This window comes from Dromaius novaehollandiae, chromosome 2 (genome assembly GCF_036370855.1).
Source record: "Dromaius novaehollandiae isolate bDroNov1 chromosome 2, bDroNov1.hap1, whole genome shotgun sequence".
NCBI lineage: Eukaryota > Metazoa > Chordata > Aves > Casuariiformes > Dromaiidae > Dromaius > Dromaius novaehollandiae.
This window is the reverse complement of record NC_088099.1, coordinates 129,138,087-129,152,610: the sequence shown is the minus strand read 5'-3', so window position 1 is coordinate 129,152,610 and position 14,524 is coordinate 129,138,087. Positions and strand designations below refer to the sequence as shown.

The following is a 14,524-nucleotide window of genomic DNA, read 5'->3' as shown; positions in this document are numbered from 1 at the left end:
ACATATGTCCTCAGCCCTAAGGAGTTTTCCAAGGTAAGATGGAGGAAGTAGGAATATTAACCATAGGTGTTTATAGGGATAGTGACATTAGAGAGATATTGGAGCATACTTATGATTACCTCAAGATAGGTTTGATTGATTAGCCATATGTGTAAATAAATACTAAATTAATATATCAATTTATATATATATACATATATATATAAAAAAAACCCCATATATTTTATAAAATATACAGAAACCTATATAGCCTTCTCCCTCCAGATCCTAAATCATACAGGTTATCAATTCTAAAATTCAAAGGCCTCCCATTTGATTTTATAAGTTGGGAAACAACACTGTTTAATGGAGGGGCTTATGGTTAATCCTCTATTTAAATCTTTGAGTCCTGACATGAAGTAAATCTCTTTTTAAACAGACTCTGAAAGGGAAAGAAATGGGAGACATCTTCATTAAGGGAAGGCTTTAGGACAAGCTAGAAAACATGTCTCAGGGCTCGTTTAGTTACAGATGATCCTCCTTTGAGTGGGAAGAAGGGGCTAGACTAAGTAATGTCTTATAGTCCTATCCAGCTCTAATTTCTAATTCTATGAGAAGAACAGCAATGCTGTGCTGAATACCCTTCCATAAAGTCTGGCTGCTCCTCCTCCAAACTGGTAAAACAGTACAGAGAAGGCAACAGGTTATGTAGGTCTGTAGGCATTTCTGTCATTCTTTGCTATGGTATTACTCTACTGGAGACGGCAATGCACCCACACATATCAGATCTTTTTCAGCTTCAACATAATTAGAGTTAATGTTGGTTTTAATCTTCTTTAATACGTGGTGTTAACAGATTTCTTATCACCAGTGCTCAATGATCCTGAAACAACTAAAAGTCAGTATTTGGGTAATCATCAGTAGAATCAACACGCTTGCCAGCTTTGAAATGAGGATGCAATGGCTAGTCAAATGAGCAAAGCTGTGGCAAGCTGAAATAAATCCTATTTTGATTTTACTAGTTTTAGTTAAGGAACCAGGACTGACTATTTCTCCATATTTTCTGATTAGTTTTGATGACATGGGCAAAGCAGGGCAGAGGCTTCTGCTTTTACCTCCCCATATGCTTCTTTAGTTAATGAGTAATTAGGGAAGGGAATACTTATCTTTTGATTCTGATCTGACCCACAGACTGTAGTGCCCATAAATTTTGTTACATGAGGGTTTCATTGCTTCCTACTAGCCAGAATACAGAAATTCTATAGGTATTTTCTGAAACCTAATCTTCTGGAAGGATTCTCTAGCAGAAAATATAAGATCTTCATGGAATCCTTCACTGTGAGGCTGTTCAGAAGATACATGCCTAGGAATAGTGAAGCAAAATCTGTGGGCCAAAATACAGCGGATCAAAGAGTGGTGGAAAAACAATGCCTTGATTACCTTCCCTTGTCTGGATTCTTGGGGATGCTGATAAACATGTTGGAAGAAATATGCAGTGAATGGAGGAAATCTTCAGCTGAATATATTGGGGACATATATTTATAAAACCATCAAATAAAAGATCAGCCACTTGCATGTCAGCCCTATGGTTATATTATTCTCAATAAATGCTTCAATATCAGTTTAAGGACTAGTTAAATCAGTGGTGATTGAAATGGATCTAATAGCCAGTCAAAATATTCACTATCGTAACATAAAATAGACAGGGATCCAAACCAAATAATTCTTCAAGAAATTAATGAAATATATACAGCAAAGGCAGTGTTTTTGCATGGGCAAGCTTCCCTCAGAAAAGACACAATTTTCACCAGAAATCCTACTGTGAACTCAAACTGGCTATGAAAAATCCATTTTATTGTTGCAAAAATAAACTGAAATTTAAAATAAACATGATACTCAAATCTGTTATAGAGCATCTTAGCAATCTTATATACTCAAGCTGGTGTAACCTGTCTGAACTAGAAATAGAAATATCTACCATAGGAAGATATCAACCTGTGCCATCAGTTTCAGTGTCATATTTTATGGGGGGGTCATAATTAGCTGTAGATAATTGTGTTAATGTATTCTGTGGGAAAAGAGAGAGGAGGTGGTTAATGTATTTACTAACAACCTTACACATAAAGCTATTATATGGCCTAAAAATTATTTTCAAACTGTTGTTATAATCCTCAAGGAAAGCTGTAGCACAGTTTTTCGGAGTTAAGTATACTCCGTGGGAACACGTTTAACACTGAGCTGTTACCAGGGTTTCATGGAGTGAAGCAACTGCAGATTCTTTATCTGCAAAAGCAATTAGATAGCAGCCTCACAAACGAATTGGTTGCTGAGTGGTGCTTGCAGGAACACACTGATCTCTCTTCACACCTGCCCTTTGTGGCATATGATGAACAGTAGTGAGCTATTAGCAGTTATTGACATTTGTCAGCTCTCTGGTTTTGTAGCAGGAAAACGGAAATGGCAGCAATCATGCCCAATTTAGTTTCTCATGATGTCAGGACTTCGTGGACTCGCACACACATCAAGAAGCGCCCAGAAAAGGTTTACAGATGTGCAGAAGGCAGTCAGCTATGATAGTGATGTTGCCAATGTTGCACATGGATCAACTAACGATTAAGATATCAAAAGCGATCACTGTAGCTTACTGACAGCGAGCCCAATTGTTTGCACCTGTTTCTCCTGCATTACACATAAGTCTGGAATGGATTACTCGGGCTTGTGCTAGGCACATTGCACCTTTCCACACCATGATGTACTCCAGCAACATCTCTGCTAAAGATCATGCACTCCCTTCACTACAAGGACCACAAAAGAGAATGAAATAGTCTGCTGCCTGTTTTTGGTGGAAGATTTCAATTGCTAAGGTGATACCTTGAAATAACAACATATTGCTTCTCCTCCGCAGAATTCAGGTACTGACTGAAAGCAGTTGGATTACATATAGTCAGACATCAGTGTAGTACACAGTCAGACACCAATGTGACTCTAAAATCTTAGCCTTAGTCTCCAATGCATTAAAAATTGCTATTCTTCTTACCTTAGGATCTGTAAAGGAGCTCCAAATACATTGTGATCAGGTGTGTAACACAGGGAAGCTTCTGACCAGCTATTTCTGATCTGACCAGCACCGGTACCCACAGAAGTAAAGATAGGGCAGCGCAGATCTCCTCGAGGGGAGCCCAGAGCCCCAGAAAGTGCACACCACTACAGCTGCCAAGGACTCGGCTTCCAGGGCTACCCGAACTTGTTACGTCAAAGCTGTCGCTGGTATGTCTGTCCATGCTGCTGTCTGGCTCTAATGGTAATTTAGGTGCAGCTTTCATATTTGACTGAAGATGAACTGCTAGGATCAGGCAGCTGGAGGTGTTCATAGAATTTTTCAGGAATTATAGTAGTATTTGTCCAGAAATTCCTAACAAAAATACATAAGTAGTGTAGGATTGGAGAGAAGACTGGGTTCAGTTGTTGAAATTATTGTTGAAATCATTCAGAAGACAGGAAAATATCTTCAGAGAAATTCAGTTTCAGTTCAGAAGTGATTTTCTATGAAAACAGGCTAAATAGCGAACATTCAGAACAAACTGTCCAGCCCATTGCGTATGTCATGTACCAAACCCAGGAGCTGAGATGTGCCAGTTAGTAATATACCTCTTGCATACCACCAAAGCAAATAACAAATGGAATTTCTGATAATTCAAGATTTTTCTACTGCATGATGTTGCCACCATAGAGTTGTGCATGTGTATAGCTAGTTATTTCTTCATTTTAGCAGGTGTGATCTACCTGAATGAAGTAAAATTTGGAAATTTTAAAAATTTAGGCTTTGCTTTATCGGTATGTGCAGTTTAAATTATTGTGATAAGCACACATTTCCATTCCATTTCTTTACTTGGCAGTATTTTGTGATCATTTTCTACATAGATTAATGCAAATTCTCAATAAGAAATGATAGGACTATGCAGGTGTTTTCCTCCCAGAAATGAAGTCAATATTTACTAGATCATGAGGGCGTTTTACACATTACAGATTATCATGCTACTACTAAACACTAAAGTTATAAACATGTAAAAAATTATAAGCAATATGCAAATCATCAAGAATAGATATATAGGCATCATATTTCAGCCTTCTGGGCTTTTTTCATTGTGCTAATTTTGCAAAGAAGCTGAAAGAACTCAATAAAAAAATATTTTTGACAGCTCATGGTTAAAATCCAAAGTTTGATCTAGCACTTTCTGAGTGAGACTTTGCAATCAGATCTTGATCCTGTTAGATGGAAAATTGTCTGCAGATCCCCCTGGAATAAATGACAGAACATTCAAATGAAAAACAAACTATTTTTAAATTATGCTCTTGTGGATTTCTGGGGCATAAATATCAGCACAGGCATTCTTTGAACACATAGGGAACATAATTTCAGCTTTGAAAACAGATCAGCTCTTTGAAGACTAAGCTTCAACTCGTGTTATACTATTAGTTTTTTTCATCACACATGCTACATATATTACAGTTAGCAGACACTATTCTGCACTGCTGTGGCTTGTGTTCACATCATTTTGGCCTGATGGGCCACGCACTGCCCTGGGACTCAGAGGAGCTGGATGCTATTTACCTGCTGCTGCCCAGCTGGTATTTTATCACTATAGACTTCTGTTTTCCCACCTATAAACTGAAGAGAAAACTATTAATCTATTACATAAGAGGAGAAGCACTGATGAAAAGCCTTAAAAAGGTCTATAATTACTTCTGTCAACATTTATTATAAGTTTTAGAGTACCAACTAAATTTTGTGTTTTACTGTTTATTGATCTTTTTCAAGTCAATGAACTCAAGACACCTTTTCTGTTCCATCTGATGAAAGTTTAAATAAACAGAAGTATATAGCACTTTGCTTATGTACACTGTACAACTCCCTATTCAGACATACTTGTCACAGCATTTGCTCAGAAATTATTCCTGAGACCTCAGAGTCGTTAAGGTAACCCTCTGTAAACAGCGGAGTGCTAAATATCTTTGTGTTTAGAGCAATAATTAAGATCAGAGAATAAGCATAGATCATGTTGATAGTCTAACATTTCCCTGAGTTTACTTCATTAAAATAATATTCTTCTTTTTCAAATGAGGCATCACCAAGAATTTGGAGGAGGGAGCCTGAGGGAGCATAAATTCCCATTTTGTTTGTGTTGCAAGTGCTCTCTGGCTTGGCCTGGAAAGGTTTGCTGTGGTGGCCATACACGTGCTCTGAGAGCAGAAGCCTGCACAAGCTATCTTCTAAAAGCAGCTACTATATTTGAGCCAGCAAGAGGCATCGGTCATTTTACAAGGTGCTCATCAGTCTGTGGGCATATATAAAAAATCATGATATAGACCAACTTAACTCTATTATTTTCCATTGAAGTCATTTGCAGTTGGATATCTTTTAAGTAATCTGTGTTTCCCACTATATTGTTGTTTTTATTCTGTTTAACCTATAAGGTGCTGGCCAGAGCGAGGCCTGTGTGAAGGCTAGTTAGGCCAGTTGGACTGTAGCAGAGATTTTCAAGAAAGGCAGCCATGTGTTCACAGTTTTGGGCTGTTGGTTCCAGGCATACATGGTTTAGAGAAACCACGAATGCCACATGGAAAACTCTGAAAAATACTTTTCTCTGTAAAAACATCAGAATTACAGCATTTAGAAAACGGTAGAGTAGTATAGTAGAATTTTTTGCTTCACTGCATTTTATGATCAAATCAAATAATTTTATTTGTGTATTTTTTCTCATCAGTTTATTTTCATGTGTATTAAAACAAAGCCGATAGTTGAAAGGACATTGTAAAGGATGCCATTCAACGATCTCTCAAATCCAAACTCCTTTACTATATACCATATCATAACATCTATCCCTTGGCCCTTAGGAAAAGACTAGGCCAATAGGAAACTTCTATAGGCTTTTCTTTTTTAAAAAAGTCATTTATATGCTACTGCTGCTGATCCTTACCTAAAGTCATTATTTTACAAACATAAAGTAAAGTAAGTGGGTCACAGAAATGGGACAGACATTAACTGAAGTACGTGGTCAGATTACACAGATAAAGTGACATGTAAGAAGGCCCCAGACTATTGGGCCATAGTTCTAGGAAATATTTTTTTACAATTTAGACAGATGAACCGACTATTAGTGTATAAAGAATTCTCTTTATGCCATGCCACAGGTAAAACAGAAAGAAAAACCCACTATCCAAGTTGAAGTACATTTGTACTTCAGCTTTAGACTAGAATCTGGGCCAGTAGCTTTTATACAGGCAAAATTACTAGCTAAGTCAATGACTTCAAACAGGTTTAAGAGGGTTAGAGGGCAGTAAAAGCTTGCATGGCAGCCTAAGTAGCTGTTCAGCATAAAAACTATTTAAGAAAAAAATGATAATGGAACATGGAGGACCCTTCTCACAGAGAAATACAGTGGAAAGGTGGAAGTGTTGTGTAAGACACATTTTTGTAAAGGATATCAGAGAAAAATACTAATATCCTTCCCCAAAATGACAAAGATGGGAAGTAATGTAGATTTGAGAAAGAAGAAATTTTTGTTAAAAGGTGATGTGGGAAGTTTTACAGACCAAAGTATTTGCAATGCATAAGCCATTTATTAGTCCTTCGCACTCAAGAATTACACGCCATTCACTATCATTATTAATAATAATGAGCAGAATCAAGATCTCCCCTATCAAGTTAACTTTTTGCAAGTAAAACAGAAGATAATATATTCCTTCAGCTATACCCTGCTAGCAGACTGCTGTGCAGCTAAAGCACAATCTAACAAGGTTACAGAAAAATGAGCAAAAATTCAAATGAGAACTAAGAAAGCGCTACCAATATTCAGTCTTACACAGAGACCTGTGTAAGAGACCCTGAGGTTCAAGAAATCTAAGACCTCACTTAAACACCATGCAAGCTTTTAACTTTCATTAGATGCTGTAGGAGGGGGTTCCCAAGTTTAACTCTGCATTGTGTAAGTACACATATATACCATTTGCCTGCTTTAAACCTGCAACCTATTTGTTTAAACTACTCGTTTAACCTACTTTGCTAACCGAGCCCAGAAAGTGGTAGCTAACACCTCTCAGAAATGTGCCCAGAAGGATCCTGGCTCAGATGCAGAATGTTTACATCTTAAATGGGCAAAGCCAGAGACATTTTTAGCTCTCCACAGAAGGTAAGACTTAATTTAAGAAAACACATTTCCAAAAAATGGCCATTGTAAAATTTACTTTATAAAAACATATAGTTTATATAAATTGTTCTTTAGACATATAGTGAATATAATATACACTTACATGCGTATGTTATTCTCAAAAATGAGATGCAGAACATAGGAATGAAGTTTCCCTTGCTGTATCTGTATATCTATTTCACACATGGGGAACTGAGGCAGAAAAAGAGCAAATGAATTGCTGAAGGTCAAACAGGCAGAGTACAACAGCAAGCATGCAAGGGAGTTCACAATTTCATCTCAGGTTAATGCTAAGCATGGGACCATACCGCCTCTGTAAGTTAGGGCTAATTTCATCTACAATATCAGTAACAAAGGGGACAAAGACATTTCAAAAGGGTGATTATTTCTCTCTAGTCCTGTTGAAACTGGCTTTGTGAGTACAATCTCTTGATTGTGAACGTTCACAGTGCTTCACTGCTTCTAAGGAAAAAAAATGTTGTTTGCCTCAGGGCTATTTGAGCAGAAAGAGAAATGTCTCAGTGTTAGGAAACAGTCTATCTTAGTCAAATGAATCACTCATATACGGCCATAAGCAGTACAGATGTGTTGTAATCACTGCTTAATAATTGCTTTCAGATCAAATAATGTTCAAGAGATTACCACATCTGTAAGATGCTCTAAATAAAAGTACAGGACATTTTGTACAGACTGATTTAGAAAAGCAAGCTGTTATTTATAGGGACAACAACTTTGTGTTATATTAGTGATGCACAGTGAGGCAGAATCTACTTCATTTAAGCACAAGAGGAAAATAAATCATCTCAAAGCTCTCATGATTATAATCTTCTTTAGCTAAGCCTTCCTTCAACATAGTCTTTGATTTAGAAAGCACCTGTAAAGCTGTTTGTGCCTTTTGTGGCTTCCCCCCTCCCTCCTCCTGGTTGATGTTTGTTATTCTGCACATGTGTGCTATGAGCATAGGTTGAATTATTTCCCCCAGTTCTCTGAAAGCCTCTCATCATTGTCCAGAATCAAATTAAGCAGACTGCATGTGCTCAGTTTTTTGAGACTCATGTCAAGTTTGGGGACTAACCAGCTACAAAAGCATCCACACAATAGCCAAAGGATCAGAAGGTTTCAGCTCTGTGACCATTAGGTTTGTTTTGTTTTTCTTCCTCTTCTCTTCTTCCCCTCCCTCCCCCTGCACTTTAGAAACAGGTGGTATTTATCTAAGCGGCCTGTACTGGGCAGCTGGCTGATGGGTCCCTCCAGCTGGACATCTTCTCTACATTTAGTTCAACCACACCTGCTTCATATAGCAAACAAGAAGTGTTTTTATATTCTATATCTGGAAGAAAAGGGGGGCTATATGTAATGGGGTAAGGGGGAGAGGAGGAAGATGAAAAATCTTGGACCAATCACACCTCTTTCAGCTGTAATATTTCATGATGTTTGCAGATCCCATCTGCTCTTGTACCAGAGAAAAAAGAATGAAGTTCAAGGGCTTTTTCCTTTCTTTTCCTCTGTTACACTACTCTCTTTAACACAGTTATTTCATTATCTCTTGCTATCATTTGATCAGATTTATCTTCCATTAAAACTTCCTTTCCCTTGAAGTAGACGGTGACATGAGAATGCATGCCTTTCCAAGCTTTTATTGTTCTGAATTAAGAAATGGTAGAATAGTCTCATGAAAGATTAATGACTTCCTGTAAGCATCTTGGTACCTGAGGACAAGCAATTACAAAAATATGTCCAAAAGAAAACAAGGAAGGATATTAGAGTGTATTGGCCAGGTATTTCTTGGCAAAAAGCAAGCTTAGCTTGTTACACTGCCAGCTTATTTAGAGCTAAGGCAACTTCTGTCTTGACCTCATGTATCATATTTTGTTTTGTACATTAGTAGCAATGTTGTCCTTGTAAGAAAAACTGACATTCTACAGGTATTTTCCTTGATGCTTCATTGTACTTATGTTCACAGATATGCACTCGTACTGGTTTCTGAAACGTAGCTCTCTGTTCAAAACTAACACTTAAGGACTAAGTACAAAATATGTATTTTCAGTAACTATTTCATGCTTATCAATTCGTCTTTTCGTGTCTTTTCGTGTCTTTTCGTGTCTTTTCGTGTCTTTTCGTGTCTTTTCGTGTCTTTTCGTGTCTTTTCGTGTCTTTTCGTGTCTTTTCGTGTCTTTTCGTGTCTTTTCTTTTTCCTGTGAGCAGATTTTTTCATAAGGTTTGCTTTGGGCTCACAAAGAGAGAGCTAAAGCAAGAATCTTTAAGAAACTCCCTATATTGCGTACTTAAAAGAGAACATTCATCATTTGATGAACTTTCTGTCACAGTCTTTCGGAGAGCCTGGAAACCATAAAGAGCCTCCCATTCCTGTAAAAAGAGAACCAACACTGCAGCATGAATTGTTTGCAACTTATTTCTACTTATTGTAGTGGCATGTTTCAATTAAACAGAGATACTGATGACAATATATTGTGCAGGGAGAGTTAAATCTATAAAAGCCAGCAGAATGGAGGCTCTTTACCCCATTCTTACCTTGGCTCAGCCTCTCTGGAAGGGCAGCACTGATGGCCATGGGATCACCTCTGCGACTGCTGGGTGAAGCATTTAGCAAGCCCAGCCTTCAGGGTCTCCCTTTGTTGGAAGTGGTGCGGTGCAGGGATGCCAGTAAAAATCCCACTGTAGGGTCGCCTTCCAGTGTGACTTAAGCTACCTCCAAAAGCTTAAAGGGCAGTTCCATCACTGGCCTAAAAACATGGGATTTGACTGTGTTTAGCCATAATGCACATGAGAGAGCATTGTTTCCTTCACAGTCCTGTCTAGATCCTCAATACTGTGGTCATTTTAGCATAGATGGCCCATCTATATAAGATTACTGGGGTTCAGTCCTTCTCCCAGTAACATCAGTAAATCAGGATTTACTGATTCTGAGAGCTCAGCTGGGACCGCAGATAAGCACATTCCTTGGGGAGCTATGTTTCATTAATACAAAGTCTGAGATTATTCAGTGAGCTATACCATAAAACCTCTGCTTTGTTTTATGCCTGCAGATGGGTATAATATAGCCTGCAAAACCCTTTTTTGTAAAAGTATAAGAATATACTCCTCATGTAGGACCAGTAGAGTACAGTCTCTTTTGACATCAAAGCAGGTTTTGTATTGAGTCAACCAGATGTGAAAAAGCTGTTCCTCAGGAGAGTGTAAAGGCATGTTACCATCACTTCTGTAATAATAGCATAACAAGCCAAGATGGGTAAAAGCATTACAACTATAAGTGAATTATTCATTTTTATTCAACTAGAGTTCCTAAAGTAAAAAGCATAACCTGCACTTAATGCACTCTAGAGGAACAAGAAACACTTTTTGTAAAATTATCTTTTGTTTCAGTGGATGAGGTTTTTGTTTCAGCCAGTTGCCCTGCAATTGCACTGGTAAAATCTGAGACCGAAGGGTAGGTATCTTTGAAAATATAGTATGTATAATGGGGTACACCAGCTTACTTCTTAAACACCAAAGAAGTGACAGCTACTCTGCTCTGGTAACAGCAGGATACTTGTTCAAGAAGTATTTTTGTAGGAGATTTTCTCCTGACCTGTGAATACAACATTGGATGGGCTCACTGTATGTTAAAAAGAAAGAAAAAGGCATAAAACCACAGTTAATTTATGTGAATAATCCTCATCTCTCCTGAGGAGGAGATCATGTAGTCATCAGCTACAAGTGTCAGCACAGTCAGGTAGACATGTAGGAGACTACAGAAATAAGAGTGGTGAGGAGAGAGAGAGAAAGGCATAGCCAAGGCAGAAGCAATCTGTGCAGTCACACATTCAGGTGGGAGATAATTGCGGTATTTGAGACCTTGCCTAGCTTAGAGCAGACATTATTATGTAACAGTCTATTGATTGCAACGTGCTGGATGCATAATTATTGGGCCTCTGATGTTACCTTGGTGGTCTGTGAAATATACTGTGGAGTATATTTGCATGGCTCATGGAGTGTCAGCAGCCAAAAAAGAACGGGAGTGTGCTGTAAGAAATCCCTACATTTCTAACTCACTAGGTTATATCATGGACCTACAAAATATGAATGGACTGAGTTCTCACTCATCCTAATTTTTGAAACGAAAAAGCAAACATTACTAAATGATACGGTAGATGAAGATGCCAATTTCACATCTTTGAGAAAACTCATACATCTCAATCTGATCTTACTTGGTGCTTTTCTTTTTATGTTATCATGTTATCTTCTCTTTTATTTTCAACTTTAGATAATTTGCTTATTGTATTTTGTTTGACAGTATCAAATCTGGTTCGCTATTACCTGTTCCTTACTGAAAGCATGATAATTTTCACAACTGTTTAGTTCTTTTTCTTTATCCTGTTACTGCTAGGAAAAAACACTAAACTAAATCAATCCTCCTCCTCCTGAGTTCAAATCTTACTGGATTAAGATAGGATAATTTTCCATATAGCTTTCAGCATATCAAAAATCATCTGTGAAAGAGAATGACAGAAGTGAACTGTGATATACACAGAAAACACAAGGAGCAGCTCTTTCTGATACAAGATCATTCCAAGAAAGCTGAGACAAGCCTGAGCCTATTGTCCTATCCATTTTGATGTCAGCTGAAATGAAGATTAGCATGACCATAAATACATCAAAAAGTGAGAATGTTTAAAATTACTATTTGCAGAGAAACACTGAAAAAGTGTCCTTGGTTTTTCATTTCTACATGCGTCATTTCTGCAATGGAAGTGTGGAACGGTAGCCCCGATTGACTAAGATACTCATATTGAGCCTTGACTTACTGCATGTAGGTCTTTCAACAACGGGATTTAACATTCTGACCTAACATTTAATGTATTAATCCTAATTTTATACTGATACTAAGACTCTCTGCTCTATTAAATCAACCTAGGTTAATTCAGAATTACATGTCTCCCACCCAGTATCAATAGGTCCACTGTTTGGTTCCCTAAAACTGACCACCCACTTTTATGAGAATCTGCAGTGAATTAGAAAATCTGTCATTGCTGGAGGAGCTGGACAGCGAGGATATGGCCTGTCATTCCTTCCATACAATACACACTCTTTGTCTGCTATCTCTTAAACTAACCTGACATAACTTAGCCTCCTGGTCAATGGTATCTTTATTCTCTCCGAAGGAATGCTTCGTTCACCAGCGTTATTAAGAAATTTCTGGACAATGTTTAGTGGCTGCACAATAATCCAAGGTTCTATTAAAAAGCCATCTGGGTAATTAATAGCACATTTGTTCTCAGTCTCCTCCCAATTTGTCCATTAGTGGAATAAAAGCACAGGACAAAGGGTAATGTAGTTCAGTGATATTTTACAAGAATTCTTCAGGAAGTTGAAAACACACGATAGTTTTCCAAAGATACATATGTTTATGGGCAGTCTATAAGAGCAGCAAAACTGCACAAGCCAGGGCTCTTAATAAGGCTTCTCTACTGTCAATAGCGGATTGACTGTTGACTGACCACGCACTGCCTTGCATTGCCACTGTTAGGTCTGCAGCGGGGAGGGTGTGTGAATTGGCTCCTTCATCTCAAATCAAACAAAGCTGATAAAACCGATTCCAAGATCCACATCAGGGCACCTCATCAAAAACAGCATAAATGACTTTTATACTCTTTCACCTGGTATTTGAGGACTTTTCTGAGGTTTCTTTTTAAAGTCTATCTTGAAAGCAGGATTACAGCCTCAGGCTGCAATCTGAGGTTGTTTTATTCTTTCCCTTTCATTTGCCCTTTCTTTTTCTTCTCTCTTGAAAGCACCTGAAGAAGAACCACTTTGTGATTTTAGAAGTTTGTTATTAAAATTAAGAAACACTCCACTTGAGCTTGGATTTTTTTGTTCTTTCATTCTTTCGTTAACTCCTGTAAGAAAGATAGTTACTATTACTTTGTTTCTGTTGGCATAGAGAAAAGCCAAGACTGCGACTTTTAAACTACTGTGAAATCAACTGTTGCTAAATAACTACACTTCAGCAGCAGGGATCTCTGTTGTACCAGAAACAATTAAAACTAATGTTTGTATGTACTCAGTTATAATTGGGAGTAGGGCCAGGGTTGGTGTAATCTCAGTGGTGAACTCAATAGCACTGTGATGATTTACACCATGTGTGGATCTGCCCTCATGAGAAAATGAGCCTGAAATTCATCAGCCAGTCAGATTTTTCATATAAACTGCTTTAATGAAAAGCTGGATTATGGATGAAATGTGATTTTTCATTAGAAAAGCATCTGCCTTCTGTGGAAATTTTTGTTTCTCCGGGTTGAAAAATGGAATTTCTGAAAACCAAAACTTACTTATTTGCCAGTGTTGCTTCAGGGACCCATGCGAATTATATTTCCGTAGTTTTACTTGTCTTCATGGGCTGTGCTCTGTGGGGAAAAATGCAACTCCCCAGTGAATCATGATGTGACATTGCCCTCGTTCACCGCCTCGTGGATATCACAGAGCAGGTTCAGAGAGTCTGTCTAGACAGCACGTTGTGTTCGCACTCTACACCTGCTGTCCAGAATATGCAGTGCCATGGCAGTGTTTCCAAATCCACCAACCTCTCCTTTCAGTAAAACTCTTGATTTTGATTTTACTTTTTTTACGGAGTAGGGCTTTTTGGTTTGTTTTTTTCTATCTTTCAGTTTTTATTTTAGCAAGTACTCTGATAGGTACAGCCACTCTGTGTTGCTCTAGCTCTCTTCCTTTCCTTTCTATGTTGTTCTTTATGTTTTGCACATTGACAGCAGCTCTCCTTTGTCTGGTACCTTAACAGAAAATTACAGATCAATAACAAGCTGTGTGTGAAAATACCATTTTCACTGTTGAATTGTTACAGCTAATAGGATTTCCACCTGAGGTACAAGGATTCATTTTTTAAAAGTCTTCATTTCTCCAAACAGCAAACAGAGCTTTTTATTAATATGATTTTTGTTTCAAAAACAATATTTCAATTAAAAAAGGAAAAACTTTCCAGTTTTCCATTCAAGTCTAGTATAGGAGATAAAAGACCAAGTCCCACAGACAGCTTTTTCCCACCTTAATGGAGTACGCTGGGATTTCAGTCTGGATTTCAGCCAAAACAAAGAGAGTCTAGAGCACAGAAGCAATACAACACACACAGTGGGTTTTTAATTTACTTTGCACTCCAAAGCTTCCCCCCCAAAACGTTCTTGTGAAGGAGCTCTTTCCACAGCAATACAAATATTTGTTGACACTTCACAACCTCAAGTGCCTGTAAGAACATGGTGTTTATAAAGTAAGTGCTCTGTAAATACTCAGAGGACTTTATGGTTTGTACGTCTAACTGTGCAGCG

General features: G+C 37.9%; 1 long non-coding RNA gene across 3 annotated transcripts in view; it reads left to right on the top strand.

The window, feature by feature from the left end:
- Positions 1 to 14,524, top strand: part of LOC135327599 (uncharacterized) — a 73,277-nt gene that overhangs the window by 34,113 nt on the left and 24,640 nt on the right. Inside the window, exon 1 of one of the 3 annotated variants that reach the window (XR_010387945.1) lies at positions 3,031 to 3,246. The exons of 1 other annotated variant lie outside the window; for it this stretch is intronic. This is a non-coding gene — a long non-coding RNA (uncharacterized LOC135327599). Of the gene's footprint in view, positions 1 to 3,030; positions 3,247 to 8,260; positions 8,326 to 14,524 lie in introns of those variants that run through there. One more of the 3 variants, XR_010387944.1, reaches the window with a different exon arrangement.